Source organism: Diabrotica virgifera, chromosome 10 (genome assembly GCF_917563875.1).
Source record: "Diabrotica virgifera virgifera chromosome 10, PGI_DIABVI_V3a".
Classification (NCBI taxonomy): domain Eukaryota; kingdom Metazoa; phylum Arthropoda; class Insecta; order Coleoptera; family Chrysomelidae; genus Diabrotica; species Diabrotica virgifera.
Genome location: NC_065452.1, coordinates 28,574,051 through 28,596,576, shown reverse-complemented (window position 1 = coordinate 28,596,576; position 22,526 = coordinate 28,574,051).

Sequence of the window (22,526 nt, the reverse complement as noted above, 5' to 3'; positions counted from 1 at the left end):
TGACACTAATTGAGCGCAACAATATGAGCATTTGCTTAATTGAAATAATTAAAATCAATTATTATTTGATTATTTGTTTTTCATAACTTTGTTATTTTTTATTATCTTGTAAATGGTAGGGAATAAAAATTTAAGATTTTGCAGTTATGTATAACTTTACACACCCTATCAAAAAAGCTATCAAAATGACAGTGTTGCCATTTAAGAAAATCAACGATGACGTTATATGGGCCATTCCACGAACATACGCCTGTTTTGGATTACTTCGACAACGAATATTTTACTGTGCAACATAAGAAGTACGAAAGTAATAGGCGCTAATAATTATTCCAATAAACAACAATGTAATTTGCAATTTACTTTCGTTCTTCTTATTTTGCACAATAAAATATTCGTTGTCGAAGTAATCCAAAACAGGCGTATGTTCGTGGAATAGGGCATATCTCTAAATTGGGACACCCTGGATACATTATTATTGTATGTCAAAAATGACAATTTGAAATACTAATCGACGGGTCTTAGCATTTTTCAAAAAAACAATTAGTAAGTATTTGAATTATTGAATTAATTCCAAATTACAGACATAATTTTGTTATTTTTTATTATCTTGTAAATGGTAGAGAATAAAAATTTGATATTTTGCAGTTATGTTTAACTTTACACACCCTATGAAAATAGCTATCAAAATGACAGTATTGCCATATAAGAAAATTAACGATGACGTCGTATCTCCAAATTGGGACACACTGTTTACATTATTATTGATGTCAAAAAGGACAATTTGAAATACTAATAGACGGGTCTGAGCATTTTTCAAAAAAAAACAATTAGTATTTGAGATATTGAATTTATTCCAAATTACAGACTCACTCTGTATAATCATTAACCGCGTCTATTGTGGTTTCATTTAGTATTACGTTTCTATTATCTTATGTGTTTGTCATTGATTTTGTTTTGGTAAAATTCATTTTTAGACATTTGTTCGTGATTCCTTTGCTAGTTCGGTTAGGATGTAGTTCTTCAAAACTTGATGCTATTATTACTACATCGCCTGCAACTAAGTATAATGATAAAATAATAGTTTGTTTCGTTTTCAACGGTACACAAGTTAGGAAGAAGAGTTACAATTTAAAAATTACAGTATTAGCAAATAAGTAGTTCCAGTTTAAAGGTGTAGTTTTTAATAATAAAAAATATTGTTCAATTTGGGATTTATTCTCAAAACATAAATAAAACAATTATTGATTATTATGTGTTTTCTGTCTTTATATAAATTTTCATCCAAGTACTATAAAAAATTTTCTTGCCATCCGGTATGAAGCTTACTCGGCATAAAAGAAATAATGAGAGTAAAAATAAATTATGGAGATGACAGTTTCGTTAAACAGATCAGTTCATGAGATGTAACAATTATTGTACAAGTTCTCGACTGATTGGCTGATGATGTAAGTTGATGGCTTGTGGGTAAGGCGTTATCGTTTAGAACGCCCATCCGCGACATATTTATTTTTAGATAGTAAGTGAAAAGCATTGAATTTATTAAGAGCAATGCAGTTGTCTATTTTTGCTTGCAACGGTCAGATTGTGCGTGGAAGAAGAATTGAAAGTTGGAGACCATTCATATCCCCAGTGCCGGATTTACCATTAGGCAAAGAAGGTAATTGCCAAGGGGCCTCGCAGGGCCCAAAATGAAAAAATAATAATTAGATTTAAATACAAATTATAAATTATATTATGTAGGTATGTTGAAACATTCAAATATCGCGCAATACCATAAAAGAGTTAGGCGGAAAACACACCGAAGCGATAACGTTCACGATGGCGATCGCGATCCAACTCGTCTGAAGCAAACAAGAAGACGATTTGAATCGCGATCGCCATCGTGAACGCCATCGCGTCGAGAGCGCGTTGGTATGTTTACCGCTTTAGTTATAGTTAGTTATAAAATAGCCAAACAGAGAGCAAAGGAAGCAAAAGATTTCAATCAGATTAGATGTATCCGAGATGAAAATAATAAAATACTAAATCAATGGGAAAATACCCAGTAGCGGCTGTATACCATAATTAAAAAATCATACAGAAGTAAAAAACTTCATTTGTACAATGGTATAAAAAGTTTATTAAAAACTATTAAAAGTCATCCAAAAGGATCTGCAAAACGTTTTCGATCTAGATCAAATCGTCTTCAGTGCCTAGAACGAAGTATTTCCACGTTAGAATGAATGCAAAAGGTTAAAATTGTGACTAGTTGAAGAGAAAATGTGGTATACTCACGTTCTGCCTAGTACATGGAACCAGCAACCTTATGAAAATGGTAACATCGAGAAATATGGTTTACATGTTAATTCTATAATATTTATAGCGACTCCAAGTCGATGTTAAAGGATTAATTTATGTGTTAGGAGTGCTCAAAGGGCAACATGGTTCCCTGCTCGATAAAAAATCGTGGTTCTTGCCAGTTCAATGGACACAGACCAACAAAGGTGAAGGAGATGACAATCCAATTATTAGACAGAAGTGACATGTGACATGACAAGACAGGAAGTCAATTTTTGGTTATGAATATAAAATAGTGTTTTTAGAATTTAGATTATTAGTTAAACTGAATGTAGATTAATTAACTGTATTAACCCATTAATGGCCAAAGTATCGAAAACGAAACATTTCTTTAATTATTTTTTTTTCTACTATTTTCATATGATGATTATTATATTTTATGTATCAGTCTTTTATATAGATAGTTTATTGACGTGTTTGTTATCTTAATGGTCTAAATTAGCTGCTGCACAATTTTTGAAATAATAAATAAAACACTCCAAATTTACTAGTATCTGTCGGTGCCGTTTGAGCTCGCATAATAAATCACAAGATATTTAAAATTCGACCAATCCAGCATTCCTTGTTCAATTAGAGATTGTAGAATAATATTATCCAAACGTAATTTGAAATATGACTACTCATAAAATTTTGTAACGCCTTAAAGGTAATGTTTCGTTTATGAAACTTTGGCAGGATCAGTGAAGTTATGATCCATATCGGATAGTCTACTAATAGTCCAAGAGATGGAAGCGGATTTTGCTCGTAATAAGTAATATGGACAAACTATACGGGGATATGTTGAATAAGTTGTGTACATCACTTTTTTACACGGGCGGAAACCAGAGCGGGGGCGAGGGTAGTTTTAAGGGGTCAAAGTCACCGTTTTTATTATTTTTTTTGTGACGCTCATAATCGGGATAGTGCACCAAACTTTGGGAATAAGTAAGTCATGAAGTAAATAAGTAAAATCTCCAGGGGCGGAACGCTGCGTGGAGGACAAAGGGGTGGGGGCAGGGGTAAATATAAAAATTATAAGGGTTTTTTGTGACATTCATGATAAAGATAGTACACCAAAATTTGGGAATAAGCAGACCATAACATAACTAAGTAAAATCTCCAGGGACTGAAACCAGAGCGGGGAAAGAGGGTAGTTATAAGGGGTCAAAATCGCGATGTTTATTTTTTTTTTGACGCTTTTGATCGAGATAGTGCACCAAAATTTAGGAATAAGTAGGTCATGACGTAACTAAGAAAAATCTCCAAGGGCGGAACGCTGCGTGGCGGACAAAGGCTTGGGGGCAGGGGTGAATATATAAATTATAAGTGGTTTTTGTGACGTTCGTGATCGATATAGGGCACCAAACTTTGGGAATAGGTAGATCGTGACAAATTTAAGTAAACTCTTCATGGGCGGAACGCTGCGTGGGGGACGAAGGTAGCTATAAGGGGTCAAAGTCTTCTAGATAATTTGGTATTAAATTACAGGATCCGAGTAAGAAGTAAAAAGTGGTGGTGGCCCTTGTTTATGAACCTTGTAGATTGCACAGTTGTAAATTCATGGAGAATTTACAACATTGCGAATAACCCTCGAGTCTCCCAATTGCAATTCCGTTCTTCGTTGGTTTTGTCACTGATATTGAACGAAAAAAGATTTACAGTAAAAACAGCTGCTAAAGAAGGTGACTCTGAATCAGACCCAGAGCCAACGCCATCCACATCCGCACGGGGTCGTCCTTCTAAAGGAAGTTTGCTTTCTGATATTCAATATACCAGATTGGTCATAATATCGTTCGCGAAGAGGAGGGACGTAGACGGCGGTGCAGACTGTGCAAAACTAACTCTGTTTATATGTGCGGAAAATGCAAGGTTCACTTGAACGCTGACTGTCTTAGTGCTTTCCATAAAAAATGAGATACCATAATGACGCTACTGCCATACTACCATACTGCCAAGTAATCATTTTATTTTATATAATTAACTATTGTAGCAATATCTTTAGTTTTCAATTGATAAAACTAAGAAATTTTATTTACACACTATAAAACGTATAACTTTCAATTTACTACCTACCTACAGGGTGGGGCATTAGTGTGACAAAGTCCAATTATTCGTTTGTCGTAAGAGATACGAAAAAAAGTTATTTAGATAAAAGTTGGGGCACTGATAGGATCATAATTTAAAAATATTTTCAAATGTACAGGGGCGTGCGTATTGACAGGGTGACACAAACTTATGTTTTTTTAAATGGAACACCCTGTATATTTTTACATTTTTGGATTATCCTCAATGTTTCTTTTCTTTAAATATATAGTTTTGTAATATTATACGAGGTAGTTTAAAAGATAAATACGTTTTTTTGTTAATTTCGTAGCAACATTTACACCCTGTAAAATTGTAGTGATTTGACATAAAATTTTTATTTTATGTTCAAACGATTTTGAATATAGTCTACTATTGTTAAACATTAACAGTATAGCGAAATGTTAAATTTTAGTATACAGGGTTGGTCGAAACTCGGAATGAGTATTTTCTGCGTTTTCTTAAATGAAACACCCTGTATTTTAGTATTGTAATGAAATGATATATTATGGTACTTTCTTATTTCTTAAGCTTTCCCTATACCTAAGTGCTTTAATTTGTAAGTTATTCGTGATTCTTTAAGTCGAACATTAATTGCAACAAAAATTACGTGAAATTTTATTAGGTGGCCGTGAAAATATCCAATCAAAAATAATTTTTGGAAAAAAAGATACATAATAATCTAGCCTGATCCTTAATTTATTAATATTGGATGAGATATCTAAATACATTCGTAGTTAAGGTTGTTGGTGCTTAAAATATTAATCAAGCATACAAAATTCTCCCTAGTTGGCTATGACACAAAATTTGCTTAAACATTTGACATTATACTATTTATATAATTCCAGTTCATTTGTTAACATTACTAATATTAATTTTTCTAGTAAGGAACTGATTAAAATGGCTTTGTGCTAGGAGAGTATAAAAAATGAGCTACTTGCAATAAAAATGTATCACGAGCAATTCCCTGATAGACGAAAACCAAAAAGAGAAACTTTTGAAAGTATACTTAAACGGTTTCAATAGACTTGATACTTAAATTGTAAGAACGGTTGTACTAATATGCAGATCCTTAGTGACACTAAGGATTACATTTAATTCCTGTTTTCTTCACTTACAATTGTTTTTGTTCAATCAGATTTATCATCATCTAAGTGTCCAGTCCGTTGAAACCGTTCTAGTATATGTTCAAACGTTTCTCTTCTTAGTTGTCATCTATCAGTGAATTTCTGATGAAAAATTCTTATTCCTAGTAGCACATTTTTGTTATACTCCACTAGCACAAAAATCTTATTAATCGGTTCCTCATTAGAAAAATTCATATTAGTAATGGTAACAAAGCAACTGGAACTATATAAAAATAAATCTTGAATGGGTTGCATGTGAGAGTTCATTTTAAATGAAGTAAAAGTCAGACTTACTCTCAAATAAAGATTGAGAGTAAGTCTGACTTTTACTTCATATATAAAAATAGTATAATATCAAATTTTTAAGGAAATTTAATGTCAGCCGACTAGGTAGAATATTGTACGTTTTTATTAATATTTTGCGCACCAACAATCTTAACTACGAATTTATTTGGATATCTCATCCAATATTAATAAATTAAGGATCACGCTAGATTATTATGTATTTTTTTTTGAAAAATTATTTTTTTATTGGATATTTTCACGGCCACCTAATAAAATTTCACGTTATTTTTGTTGCAATTAATGTTTGGCTTAAAGAATCACGAATAACTTACAAATTAAACCACTTAGCTATAGGGAATGCTTAAGAAATATAAAAGTACCATAAAATATCATTTCATTACAATACTAAAATACAGGGTGTTCCATTTAAGAAAACGCAGAAAATACTCATTCCGAGTTTCGACCAACCCTGTATACTAAAATTTAACATTTCGCTATACTGTTAATGTTTAACAATAGTAGACTATATTAAAAATCGTTTGAACATAAAATAAAAATTTGATGTCAAATCACTACAATTCTACAGGGTGTAAATATTACTACGAAATTAACAAAAAAACGTAATTATCTTTTAAACTACCTGGTATAATATTACAAAACCATCTATTTTAAGGAAGGAAACATTGAAGAGAATCCAAAAATGTAAAAATATACAGGGTGTTCTATTTAAAAAAACATAAGTTTGTGTCACCCTGCCAATACGCACGCCCCTGTATATTTAAAAATATTTTTAAATTATGGTCCTATTAGTGCCCCAACTTTTACCTAAATAACTTTTTTTCGTATCTCTTACGACAAACGAGTAATTGGACTTTGTCACACTAATGCCCCACCCTGTATATTATGCCAAAGTTTCGTGAACGAAACATTATTTTTTGTATATTGCAATTATTATTGTTTATAATTTTAAGTAAAATATTGTTCTTATACCTTTATTTATAAAGTATATAAACTTGAATTGCGAAAAATCTAATTATTTCAATGCTTGGCCATTAATGGGTTAAGTGAAATTTAAATTATAATAAATTAGGAATATAATGAAAAATCGAAAAGGCTACTCTCTGTTACAAAAAGAAATGTTGTTACTGTTAAATTGATAAAAATGTTACTCATAAAAGAGTCAGTGACGTCACTGGTGACAGTTGTGAGAGAAGACGAATATTTAATTTAATTTGAAATAAAAAGTGAAAGAAAATTAATTCAATGTGAACAACTTCAAGACTTATAAAGGTAAGGTACATAGTAATGTTGTAAAAATAAAAGAATAATGATGTAAAAATAGAAAGAGTATTGTTGGTTGCCTATTATTGTAGTTGTGATCGTTGTTGCAAATTGAAAAATATTCTAATTTAAATTTATTGTCTGAATTAGTGAACTGATAATTTGAAATTTATAGAAGGTAATGGAATAAACAGATTGAAATGTATGAAATATAAAATACTATAAAAGATTTACGGATTTAAAAGTGTACATTTGAATGAAAGTTATGTAATCCAGGTTGAATGTTGGGATTATTTTCGATATGAAGTAAAAAATTCTAGATGAACTGATTCACTAAATTGATAAACTGAAAATTTGAAATTGTATAGTTAGTAACGGAGTAACAGATTGAAATATTGTCAAAGGAAGTTAATGAATAGTGTTGAAAAAAAAAAAAGAAAAGAATAACTAGAGCAAGAAGTGCAAGGGGAACCGAAAAGACAGAGACACGAGGCATGGCAATATAACTTTGTGGTTGGTAAAAAATTTTAATTAAAATTTTACTTAATTTCACTTAATACAGTTATTAATCTACATTCAGTTATTAATCTACATTCTAATAATCTAAATTCTAAAAACACTATTTTATATTCATAACCAAAAATTGACTTCCTGTCTTGTCATGTCACTTCTGTCTAATAATTGGATTGTCATCTCCTTCACCTTTGTTGGCCTGTGTCCATTGAACTGGCAAGGACCACGATTTTTTATCGAGCAGGGAACCATGTCGCCCTTTGAGCACTCCTAACACATAAATTAATCCTTTAACATCGACTTGGAGTCGCTATAAATATTAGAGAATTAACATGTAAACCATATTTCTCGATGGTTACCATTTTCATAAGGTTGCTAGTTACATGTACTAAGCAAAACGTGAGTATTACCACATTTTCTGTTCAACTAGTCACAATTTTAACCTTTTGCATTCATTCTAACGTGGAAATACTTCGTTCTAGGCACTGAAGATGTTCTGATCTAGATTGAAAACGTTTTGCAGATCCTTTTGGATGACTTTTAATAGTTTTTAATAAACTTTTTATACCATTGTACAAATGAAGTTTTTTACTTCTGTATGATTTAATAAAATACTAATTCATGAAAAGGATGTCAAAAAGAGATGGGGAAAGTATTTTGACCGTTAATTAAATAAAGAATTTGAAAGACAGCCTGTAGAGTCAACGGAGACAGTAACAGCAATGGTCAACAAAATAACAAACGAGGAAGAAAGGAAAAGCGGTCGGACCAGATGATATTCCTGAGGAAGTATGAAGAGCATTAGGAGAGAAAGGAACAAGGTAGCTAGCACGTCTATTTAATAGAATTATGGAAGTTGGACAAATGCCAGACGAATGAAGAAGCAGTATACTGGTACCTGTTTACAAAAACAAGGGAGATATAGGTACAACAATGTACAAACTACAGGGCTACAAAACTGCTTAGTCACACCATGAAAATATGGGAAAGAGTAATTGATAGACGGATACGTGAAAAGACCGAAATATCCGAGAATCAATTTGGATTTATGCAGATCAACAACAGATGCAATTTTCATTATATCAGTTGTTGGAAAAATACAGGAGTAAAGAAACCAACTCTCATATGGTATTCATTGATCTTGAGAAAGCATATGATAGAGTTCCTCGAGAGATTCTGTGGTGGGCACTCAATAAGAAAGGAGTCCCTGGTTAATATGTAAAGATTGTGAGATATATGTATGAGGGAGTAACGACTAGTGTTAGGACAGGTGTGGACTGATAAATTTCATGTGAAAGTAGGATTGAAACAAGGCTCGGTGCTCAGTCCTTATTTATTCCATTCCATGGTGCTTAATGTATGCTCATGATGTCGTGTTAGTAGGAAATAGCGAAAGAGACTTAGAACAAAAACTGGAACAGTGGAGACAAGCTCTGGAGGAAAGAGGTTTAAAACTTATTAGGACAAAAACGGAGTATTTGGAATGCTCTTTTAAAGATGGATTTACTACAAATAAAATGGTATCGTTGGATGGTGAACTGATTGTGAAAAGCAATAGTTTTAAGTATCTGGAATCGGTGTTACAGAGTAATGGAGAAATAGATGGAGATGCATGCAGTAGAATTAGGGCTGGATGGATGAAGTGGAAGGAAGCGAGTGGTGTATTGTGTGACAGAAAAATTCCAATGAAGTTGAAGGGAAAATTCTATAAAACAGCCATAAGACCGGCTATGATGTACGGAACTGAATGTTGGGCAGTGAAAAAGAAAGAATAACAACGAATGCATGTGGCGGAAATGAGAATGCTTAGATGGAAGAGATGAGTGGAGAATGGATGAGTGGAGTGACAAAAAAGGATAAAACTAAAAATGAGTATAGTAGGGGAAGTCTAGGTGTGGTACGAATTGATGTCAAAATGAGAGAGCATAGGTTGAGATGGTTTGGTCATGTTCAACGTCGAGACGTTAATCACCCAATACGAAGAATTGCTAAAATGCAGATTCCTGGAAGGAGTAGGAGAGGAAGACCAATGAAGACGTAGGGGAGGCGATTAGGCAGAACATGTTGGTAAAGGGAATTAATATTGATATGACCCAAGAGAATTATGTGGAGAAATGCAATTAGGGAAGCCGACCCCACATAAAGATAAGGCAAAGAGAATGATGATGACCATAAAAGAGTTAGTGAAGATAATAAAACTACATTACAATGCATACTTTTGTTCACATATAAAGCATATATGTTGTGAGACTAAGTCGCTAATGAACGCCGTTGGGTAGAAGGAACAGTACCTGACAGGCAGAAGGGACTGCCTGTCAGTCTGTACGATTTCTTAGAAAAAGAGTAAGAGCAAGAGCAACAAATGAGTCAGCGCCCCCTCGCTACAAGCTTTGTATCTATGCAATGCATAGATACAAATGTACTGCTCGAGTTTGAAAATAGATAATAAAATATCTAACAATAGCACGGGCAAGAGTTATTTGTCGACCAAGTGAGCGATATGCAACGCGCAACATAAGAGAGACGAGATTGTTTAGTAGAGGCTCTTTAAATAGCGAGAGGTCCAATGCACTGATTTTCTTTCTTTGGACACTCTGTGCCTTTCGCACTAGATATAGGAAATAATTTCATCTTAGTGATATGATAAGACATGGCCTCCTCACACTCAACGAAAAAGGTACGTAATATCAATAAAAATGGTAATTCAGACAACAAACGCAATACTTAAAATTTGTCCAATTCTTGGTTTTATTGGAACAACAAAGCGATGTTCATCAATTCATTATTTTCATTAGTTGAGCCAATGTATTACGTTTATTGAATGGATGAAAATTCATTATGTATACCATAATATCACTTTATTGATATTACGAACTCTGTTCATTGAGTCAACGAACACTATTCATTGAAACAACAACGTCGTTAATTGACCGACGACGACTATTCGTTGTGTCAATAACAGTGTAATTTCTCCTAACGTATTTCGTTTATTTCTACAATTATTTCCGTTTATTCTTACAATTAATTCCGTTCATTCCCACAATAAATATTGTTATTCTTACAAGCAATTCTATTCATTCTTACAATCAGTTTCGTTCATTCATACTATATGAACGTATTTTATATTAATAATTACTGAATGCATTAGCCCAATGTACGATATTGATTAATAATAATTTTTTAAATCCTCCTTTTTTGTCCTAAACCTAATGGACTTTACACTGTGTGATTTCTCATAATATGAGAAATCATATCATGATTTCACTTCTTATACAGTGCGCTGGAATAAGTGTTACACTCCCCCCCCCCTTATTAACTTATTTATTTTTAGCACATAAGCAAAGCTTGGACAGGTCGATTTTTAAAATAATCAAAGTATATTATAACATCAATGTTTCGAACTTTACACGATCCTTCTTCAGGTGACAGGCATACCTTTGATTTTTTTTTTAAATGGGAAAGTACATCATGTGACAGCTCATTTAAAAGCGATTGAAATAGTGATTCCAAAAATGTATAACACTTTAATCCTTTTTGAGAGCGCAGGTGCAAAATTTCGATCGAATTATTTTTAAACGCATTCATTTTTTTAATGGAATCCTGAGAAAACTAAAGGGTATTTTTGAAAAATTTAAACGCAGAATAAAATATTACATTATTACCGAGGGCTGAAAGTCCCTTAAAATAAACAAAAAGTTCTTTTGAATGGTATATTTGAAATTAAAATTCATACTAAATTTTCTCTTTTTCACCCCTGTGACTTATTAAAATAATCATTATAGAAGTTCTCAGGGACTTTAGACCCTCGATAATACTGTAATATTTTATTCTGCGTTTAAATTTTCAAAAACACTAATTAGTTTTCTCAGGATTCGAAAAAAATTTAAAAAGAATTCGAACGAAATTTCACGATATTAGACACACGAAAACTTCCTTCTACTACGGACTACATTTGGAAAGGAAATGAAATTATTATTCGGCACTTCGGCAGAGGTAACAGCATTGTTTAACAAAGAATTCTTTTAAACAATGGTAACACAGAGAAGCTATGGGTATCACGGTAAGGAAAAGCCGTTACATTTCAAATGGTCAAGCAAAACATTTATTGTCTCAACAACTACGTTTATTGTCACCATGAACGCATTGATTGTGGTTATTAAACCCAGTAATTGATTGATTAATGCATTCGTTGTCACAACAATCAGTTTACATCTATACAATAATCATATATTACTCTATATTAACAACATTTGTAAATTGTTTTAATGAAATCTGTACGTTGTCACGATAAACTAAGGTAATTGCTTGTCATCTACGAAATCAAGAAAGTGAGTTGCTGACAGAATTAACATTATTTATTAAATATACGAAACTAAGTTATTGGCTGAATAAATTGAGTGTTATTGATTAAAGTACTCTAGTTATTTTCACAATTATTATTCAATCATTGTGACAATAACTAAAAACATTCGTCAATGTCTAAAAGTTCGTTGAAACAAAAAATTAAATTGTTGTCCCAACGAAATACTATTCAATAATCACTGTTAATCAATATTACGAACTAATTTTTTTTGAATGCACGTATCGTATGTCGTCAGTTAAAATACATATTAAAGAGTAAAACCGTCTAGTTTCTTTGTTATTAGAGATATAAGAAAAACTAAAAAAGTGAAATATTCACAAAATATGAGACTACAACGTAATCTCCAAATATACCGAAGTTTGTACCTTTTACTCCCTACAGTGCTTCTCAAACTTTTGTTTCAGTCTCAACGTTTTTAAGAAACGCTTTTCTTTAGTTACGAGTGACTAAAATTAAAAGTATTATAAAAAAATCAACCAAAAAGCAAAAAATAAAAAAAATTGAAAGAATCTAACACATTCGTCAAAGAAAAGCGTGGCGCGTCTTCATCGAATAATCCGTTCTCGCCCCACGCTTTTCTTTAACGAATGTGTTAGATTTTTTCATTTTTTTTTTTATTTTTTGCCTTTTGGTTGATTTTTTTAAAATACTTTTAATTTTAGTCACTCGTAACTAAAGAAAAGCGTTTCTTAAAAACCTTTTTTTCATATTTTTTTATTTTTTACTTTTTAGTCTTACACTTTTCAAACATTAAAATATATCGTCATGTTTATTAAAATATGTATAAAACATATAATGTACTAGCATGAAAAGTAGTTGGAATCGGCAAAAAAATTTGAAACTTTATTGTTTATCTATGAAGCATAACGTAAACAATTAACGTAAAAAGTGAAATTATGTATAGTTCATATTATTAGCTACAATCCGTAAAAGTTTCAAGTTTTTACATTGTAAAAAACAAGAGAATTTAAGCATTTTCCATTAAAATCGTTTTTTTTTATTTAAACAACTAATAAACATAAAAAAAATTTTTAATTGACGATTCGTGTATTGTTCCCGCGAATGCATATGTCTGTAAATTTTCATTCATTTGCATTGAAGAAAAGTCAGTCAAATTACCGTCTAAAGATTTGACGCAAACTATTGAACTAAATAAAAGCGTTTAAAAAAAATTCAATAAATGAATATCATAATATCGTAAGGAAGCAAGTAGATATCATAAAAAAGTAACGTTAATTTTTAAAAAGTTAACGTTTTGCATTGTATTGATCTTTTTAGTATAAACTACAGTTTAAGTCGGTTTTTGACATTTTAATACTACTTCACCTTTATTGCTTTGTAATAAATACTTGCTGCCTTGACAGCAGACAAAATTATTACCCATAAATATTTGTTAATCGTTTTTCTTTCAATACTCCTTGTTTAAGAAATATTTTTATTTCATAAATTATGTAAAATAGTAATAGGTCGTAACGATATGTTTACCTATTATAAAATTTTAGCACTAAAATTTTCCATAAAATAGTTAAATCACCCTAAATTTAATTCTAAGGCCATGGATAAAGAAGTGAAAGTCAAAATTATAATTCAATTTTGATACTTCCAATGTATATTAAAATTATTGCAAATATTTTTAAAAAATCATAGAGACAAAAGATTAGAAGGAACGAAATAGAATTTGTACCCTCCTATCAGGAGCGTCATTTGAAATTTTGCTAGGGGGGGGGGCAAACATTATAGGTCTGGATCCCGCGTATGAAAAAAAAGTTGATTAATAGCAAGCTGAAACTTTGTTAATAGCTTAAGGGTGTCTAGTCGGACAAACTTTGATATATGGGAACACTGGAACAGGGGAAGTTTTAATTGTGGAACAGGTTAAAAATTTGGAACGGTCAGACCACGAAAACGGCACATGTATTTTGTCCGACAGAACAAACTTAAACTCTCCGAACAGAGATTAAACTCTCATGCAAAAATCAGACTGCTATTTATCACCAAATGGGCGTTTTAATGAGTGGAACATGTAGAATATGTCAAATGACAGGAATTATGACAGGTGATAAATAGCAGTCTGATTTTTGCATGAGAGTTTAATCTCTGTTCGGAGAGTTTAAGTCTGTTCTGTCGGACAAAATAAATGTGCCGTTTTCGTGGTCTGACCGTTCCAAATTTTTAACCTGTTCCACAATTAAAACTGCCCCTGTTCCAGTGTTCCCATATATCAAAGTTTGTCCGACTAGACACCCTTAAGCTACTAACAAAGTTTCAGCTTGCTATTAATCAACTTTTTTTTCATACGCGGGATCCAGACCTATTATATATACAATACATTATACAGGGTGAGTCACCTCTAACGGGACGGAAGATTACAGCGAAATGGTAAAAGATTTGAAAAATTTTTAAATTAGTAGTATGTAAGTTGATAAAATCTACATTTTAAAATTATTTTGAAATATACAGGGTGTCCCAATAAATGACGGCGTATCAAAGTTATATTTTTTCTTATGGAACACCCTATATTTTATTGCATTTTTAATTGTCCGCAAAAAATAAGGTATAGTTTCATAAGGCTTCCCTATACCTATGTACAGAGTGTTCTGAGTTATGGTGACTTTTTTTAAAATGTAAAGTTTTAAAAGAAGGCTTATTCTCAAGTTATTTAAAATGTAAAGTTTTAAAAGAAGGCTTATTCTCAAGTTATTTAAGAAATTATGAAAAAAATACTTTTACATATAAATAGTTGGATATTGGTTGAATGTATTCCATAATTAATTATTATACAATTATCTACAGGGTGTTCAAAATTTACAGTTTCATTATTGGATTACTCAATGTGTCATATGATACTTATTTTAAATGAAACACCATTAGACCAAACAGGATTATGATAAATATTTAACTTATCAAAAAAAAAAAAAAAAATCAATGGGAAAATCCCAATAGTTGGCTGTATACCATAGTTTAAAAAAACAATACAGAAGTAAAAACTTCGAGATGTATTCTGGTATAAAATCGTTTATTTAAAAACTATAAAATGTCATCGATTGCAGAACGTTTTCGTTCTAAACAGAACATCTTCAGTGCATCCTGCCGAGTATTTTGAAACTAGCACACCGTAAATAGTGTTAACATCATCATATATGGTTTCCATAATGTAATATGTTAAAATGTTATGACTACAAGTCGATGTTAATGGATAAAGTGGAACACATGCTAAAAGGGTGCCATGGTTCCCTGCTCGAAGATACTAGGTACTTGCCAATTCAATGGGCACAGACCAACTGAGGAATCCTCAGTTCGTCTGTGCCCATTGAATTGGCAAGTACCTAGTATCTTCGAGCAGGGAACCATGGCACCCTTTTAGCATGTGTTCCACTTTATCCATTAACATCGACTTGTAGTCATAACATTTTAACATATTACATTATGTAAACCATATATGATGATGTTAACACTATTTACGGTGTGCTAGTTTCAAAATACTCGGCAGGATGCACTGAAGATGTTCTGTTTAGAACGAAAACGTTCTGCAATCGATGACATTTTATAGTTTTTAAATAAACGATTTTATACCAGAATACATCTCGAAGTTTTTACTTCTGTATTGGTTATTTAACTTATCGTTTATGGACTTTAGACTTTATAGAAGATCCTGATTTTTTTAATGTATTGTATACAGACCAATATACCTACTTTTCATAATAATGGTCTAGTAAATAGACATAATTTTCAATTCATTATGATACAGTAAACAAACATTTATTTCGTACTGTTTAAAAATCGAGAGTGACTATAAATATTATTTTTAAAATCAATTTACCGTTTAAGAAAATTGTAAATTATGCAAAAACTATGACTCCTAGTTATAGAACATCCCTATATCATTCGAAAGAGGAACCTGTGCTTAGTACAATAATTTATTAATATACATGGTGTTTTATTTAAAATAAGCATCATGACACATTAAATAATCCAATAATGAAACTGTAAATTTTGAACACCCTGTAAATAAATGTGTAATAATCAATCACGGAATACATTAATTATAAAATAAAAACCAGACCATACTGTCATAAGGTGACAATGTCATACAATGCCAGCCATTAATTAACTACTTTTTTTGTTTTAAAATCGATTTACAGATTAAGAATTTAAATGATTGTAAATTACGCAAAAACTATGAGACCTAGGTATAGGACATCCATATACCATTCGAAAGAGGTAAAATTGTTTAGTATATTTATTTATTAATATACATGGTGTTCCATTTAAAATAAGAATCATATGACACATTGAATAATCTAATAATGAAACTGTAAATTTTGAACACCCTGTAAATAAATGTGTAATAATTAATCATGAAATACATTCAACCAATATCCAAATACTTAAATATTAAAGTATTTTTTTTTTATAATTTCTTAAATAACTTGAGAATAAGCCTTCTGTTAAAACTTTACATTTTAAGAAAAGTCAACATAACTCAGAACACTCCGTACATAGGTATACGGAAGCCTTATGAAACTATACCTTATTTTTTGCGGACAAATAAAAAATGTAATAAAATATAGGGTGTTCCATAAGAAAAAATATAACTTTGATACGCCGCCATTTATTGGGACACCCTGTGTATTTCAACTTAATTTTAAAATGTAGATTTTATCAAATTACAAAACACTAATTTAAAATTTTTTTCAAATCTTTTACCATTTCGCTGTAATCTTCCGTCCCGTTAGTGGTGACTCACCCTATATGCAAACATAATACAAAATTGATGTATTTTTTGTAAATTTCAGTCATTTTCAGGGTCAAGGGGGGCATATGCCCCCCTGACCCTATCAAATGACGCCCCTGACTCCTATTAATAATGGTCCCACTTGTTATTATTCCAGATTCTCTAATAGCTTTCTCTAGGGCAATGTTGAATAGAAGGCACGATGGGCTGTACTGTTTGTGTCTGTAAAATTCTTGATACTCCATTTTACACTTTTTAACCTTACAGTCGACTGTTCTGAGGGTTTCTTACGCCAATTTCACTAAGTGTATTGGATATAATATGGCTTTGTATAGTGCGTTTCTGTCTACAATGTCATAGGCACACATAAAATTCACAAACAAATGGAAAGTATCCATTCCATGCCCATATGTTTTTTCCAAAGCTTGTCTTAAAAGAAATATTTGAAGGATAGTTTATTTTTCTTTGAGAAATCCACACTGGTATTTGCCTATTATGTTTTCACAATATCCCGAAGGTCGATCGAAAGGAATTTAGGCCAATATTTTGTAAAAATTGTTTGATCTCATTTCTTGCGAATAGTTAGCTACAATTATATCTAAGTTCCACTCTTCAGATAGTTTTACTTGATTTCAATTCAGTTCTACTAGCCTACATATTATAAAACAGGTCAGATTTTTTGCGCCATGTCTTAAAATTTAAAAGATCAAAAAATTACCATCTTCTCCAGGAGGTTGGTTTTCTTTAAATTATTGTATTGCTTTGACGACTTCTTCCTCTCTTGGGATGTTTGTTATCTTTCTCTCTTTCGTCTTCCATGCTTTCGAGCTGGCTTTCTGCTTCTTGAAACCTCTTCTCACTTCTCATAGTTAGTCTCTACTCAAAATTGTCTGCCCAACTTTGCTCTTGAAATATAAATATGATCAGACCCGTGCGGTGCATCTGTTCAATATGATGCAAGTCTTCGAAATCCCGCCCCTTAAGGGGGTAGGCGCAAAATTTCGGCTCAAATGTTTTTTAAATGCATTCATATTTTTCGAATCATGTGAAAACTAATAAGTATTTTAAAGTCCCTGAAAACTTCTATAATATTTATTTTAATAAGTTACAGGGATGAAAAAAAGAGAAAATTTAATGTAATTTTTAATTTCAAATATCTCATTCAACAGAAACTTTTTGTTTATTTTAAGGGACTTTCGGCCCTCGCTCGGTAATAATGTAATCTTTCATTCTACATTTAATTTATTCAAAAATATTTATTAGTTTTCTCAGGATTAGAAAAAAAGAATGGATTTAAAAAGAATTGGAGCCAAATGTTGCGCCTGCGCCCTTAAATATTATTTAAACTTAACTTTTATTTTTGCTAAATGAAACTACACGAAATGAACGAAAAATTTTATTTTAAAAACAAAACATACTTTAAATTAAATGAAATATGTAAAATGTAAATACTAACATTAAATAACATTTACAAAAATTACAATTTTACCCTTCTGACTTTAATTTTAGCAAACTCGTCAATCAAATCGGTGTAGTCTAAAGTAGCAGCTAGGACTCTATTGAAATGACTGCTAAATTTTTTAAATTTGTTTGTCTTATGGAGCTTCGTAAATAGTTTTTGATAAATTTTCAAAAATTTCTTTCCCCACTAGCTACCGAGTGTCAATAAAATTCTTAGTGAAACAACTACATTTAGGTATAAAGAAATTCGGTTATTCTGTCACAAATAGTTCAGAACTTCTAAAGATTTCATGGAGTATTGTATCATTTGGGTTATATCACGAAGTTCTTCTAGAATATCATTGGCCTCTATATCTGATTATTTTTCTTTTCTTCTCTTTTTCTATTGAAAGTATTGAAAGAAGATTCATACAATATTTTTCTAGTGTTTTATCATCTATTTCCCTCAATTTAATATCATACAAATTTTTAAATTTTTAGTGTTATAGAAGCAAAAATCGATCAATAAAAGCAGTAATGACAATGTCTAAAATATAGATGAAAAAATTTATTTTAAATTTATCTTCCACTGTTATAAGAGCTCATCCACTGACTTTTCGTAATCAATATATCAAGATATCAACTTATATCAGGATTTTCTGCAATTTCCTTTGTCTGTAACTTTTCATTTTTTCGCTTAGGCAAAACATTGCTTTAAAATAATTAAAAATCCATAAATCGTATAAGTACCTCAATGTCGGAATAACAAAGAACTTATAGAAAAAGATAAACGTTGTATGTGTATAATATTTATATACTTTCAGCTAACACTTGGTCCTATATATATTTTTAAGTATTGAATGGTTCAATTTATATATTGATTTTACTGATTATGCCGCCCTCCTTGTGATGCCGCCTGATGCGACTGCCTCACCGCATCATAGCACGGCACGGCCCTGAATATGATAATGTCTACTGTCTTGACAGTAGACAAAATCGAAGCTGTACGGACCAAGTGCTGTCATTAACAACTTTTATAGAAGCTAGTTTTCAAAAGAAACAAAAGACAGCAACAGTATTTATAGATCTAACAGCAGCATATGATACTGTTTGGAGACAGGGATTAATATATAAACTGGCCCGCATTATCCCCTGCAGAAAGATAATTAACCTCATTGACAACATGCTGACCAACAGAGCCTTCCAGGTTATAATGGGAAAGGAGACGAGTAGACAGATGAAACTTAACAATGGTCTTCCACAGGGTTCTGTCCTTGCCCCTTTACTTTTCAGCCTCTATATTGCTGACATGCCTGAAACCGAATCTCGGAAGTTTGGATATGCTGACGACTGGACCCTTGCAACAAGCCACCAATCTTTAGAAACTACAGAAATCACTCTCACGAATGACTTATCCATCCTCAGCGAATACCTTAAGAAATGGAGACTACAGCCAAGTACTACAAAAACTGAAGTATCAGCTTTTCATCTAAACAACAAGTTGGCAAACAGAGAATTGCGAGTGTATTTTAATAACAAGCTGTTAAAACACAATAAATACCCGAAATACCTTGGGGTTACTCTAGACAGAACGCTCACATTCAGAGAACACCTGACGAAAACAGCAGCAAAATTGAAAACACGCAACAATATAATACAGAAACTCTGCGGCACTACATGGGGGTCCACAGCATCAACATTAAGATCCTCTGCTCTTGGCCTGATATATCCGGTGGCAGAATACTGTGCTCCAGTGTGGCTAAATAGCAGGCATACCCACCTGGTCGACACCCAACTAAACCGTACTATGCGTATGATAACAGGCACAATTAAGCCCACCCCTACAATGTGGCTACCTACCCTTAGTAATATAGCACCACCCAACCTACGCCTCGAACATGCATTGGTTAAAGAATATAACAAAATAATGGACAGTCGCCAGCTTCTAGTCCACAACGACATCCCCGATATTCTTGGAAACCGTCTCCGATCCAGGTTACCCCCTCTACAATCTGCTCAAGCGCTGCAGCAATCCAACTTTGACTTAAATACCCGATGGAGAGAAGATTGGGAAAGTAGGACAGATCCGCATTACCATAGTCTACCGGACATCATAGGGAAACCTGGCGAATTTGAACGTCCCCGTAAGATTTGGGCAGCCCTTAATCGAATTCGAACAAACTGTGGAAGATGCGCCGACTCCCTCCACAGATGGGGTAAACTCCCCTCGCCTTCTTGTGACTGCGGCGCTGCAAGACAGACGATCAGTCACATTGTTCAGGACTGCCCACGCAGAGCATACACAGGCGACCCTATAGACTTTGTAATGGCAACCGAAGGGTCAATCGAATATATAAAACAATTGGACATCTGTTTGTGATGCATTGTATAATGCATAAATCTAAATATATTCTGTGATATACTTAAGCCATACGCTAAATAAAAAATAAAATAAGTAGACAAAATTATAGTCCATAAATATTTGTTAATCGTTTTTCTTTCAATACTCCTTTTCAAAACGGGACAAAATCAATTTCCCCAAATTTTAATAAAACAGATCAATAAAGGGTAGTGCAGATAATAGTTATTTCTTCTTCCTATGATAAAAAACTTTTTCTGAAGTTGTTAAAAAACTGCAGAAAAACTGATATAATACGAAACCTTTACTAAAAGACCTTATTATTCAATAAAAGCCTGTTTATAGTCTTTATAAAAGACTCTAACATCGAAGTAAAAAACTCATAAGTAGTAGCTATAATTTAATTAAAGACTTTATAATAGACTTTCACTATTTTGAAGAACTATTATCTTAGAAAATAACTTAATAAATTCCAAACTACAAATTTGACTTTAAAACCATGGTACCATCGAGCTAATACATAGAGTAATCAGCTACCTTCCTAAACATCTTGCAGGCATTTGACAAGGTCTGGCATGATCTTCTAACTTTCAAAATCAAGTCAAGGCTAACCTATTCTATAGCCAAAATTTTACAGACATATTAGGCCAGGGTAATAAGACAAAAATGTACCCTGTTCGTGACACTTCAGCAGCCAGGGTACTGAAGCGTTTTTTCGACAAGTAATACCTATAGGAACAACTTGTAACTATTTCCTGCGTAGGATCTGGCGGCCATTTTTATTTATAAACAATTAACTGTCAAAAAATGGCATTTTTCCCTTTTTTTTCAAATCAATGGAAAACAATGAAACTTGGAAGAGCATGAGCTATATTTTCAACTTGGTTTAGAGAAAGCGAAGAAAAAATGCATTTATTAGTAATAAATAATTATGCAAAAGTATGTAAATCTTTCCTTATAAACTTTTTGAATAACTTTTTCCAAAAAAATTAACTTTTTTTACCCTGTTTTAAGTGCACAACTACCAAGTAATGTTATTTATATAATAATTGATTAAAAATTGTAATAAATATATATAATTTCTTATATAACAAAATAAAAAGTTTATAAGGAAAGAATTACGATACTTTTGCATAATTATTTATTACTAATAAATGCCTTTTTATTTCGCTTTTTTTTAAACCAAGTTGAAAATATAGCTCATGTTCTTTCATTTGACACCTGTGAAATGGTTCTAACGTCATTTTTTTCTGACTTATGTTATTGCAAAAAAAATGCTCTCTGGGATAAACAATTTAAATAAAATTTAAACAATTGAATGAATCGCTTCGAAATTTTTATCACATATCAAGCACTAAAGAACCCTTATATGACAAAAATTTCAAAGCTGTACACTAATTTTTACAATAGATATTGCGAAATTAATTTTTTTTGCAATTCCGACTTTTTTCCCAATTATATTAACAATAAATGAGTATATCAAACTTTGTAATACGTCATTTTAAAGCTCTTTCCATAATCTCAAAGATATTTGTACTAAAAAAACCATAAGTTTCACTGTTTTGTATTGATTTGAAAAGAAATGGAAAAATGCCATTTTTTGACACTTAATTGTTTATAAATAAAAATGGCCGCCAGATCCTACGCAGGAAATAGTTACAATTTGCTCTTATAGGTATTACCTGTCGAAAAAACGCTTCAATACCCTGGCTGCTCGAGTGTCATGGAAAAATCCTTATTACCCTGGACTATATATACTAGATAGATCCTCCTTAATTAATCATGGCAAAGCTTGCACTTCCCTACATCCGATCCCGGCAGGAGTCTCTTAAGGTAGTGTACTCGTTCCAACCCTATAGTTACTATCCACAGCTGACATCCCTACCACAACTAACACTACGATTGCTACGTATGCAGATGATACTGTCATAATGGCCACTCATGTGAATCCACGATTATCATCCAGAAACTTGCAAAACCATTTAAGCCAATTAGAAAATTAGTATGGCGTGTCGAGGTAAATAA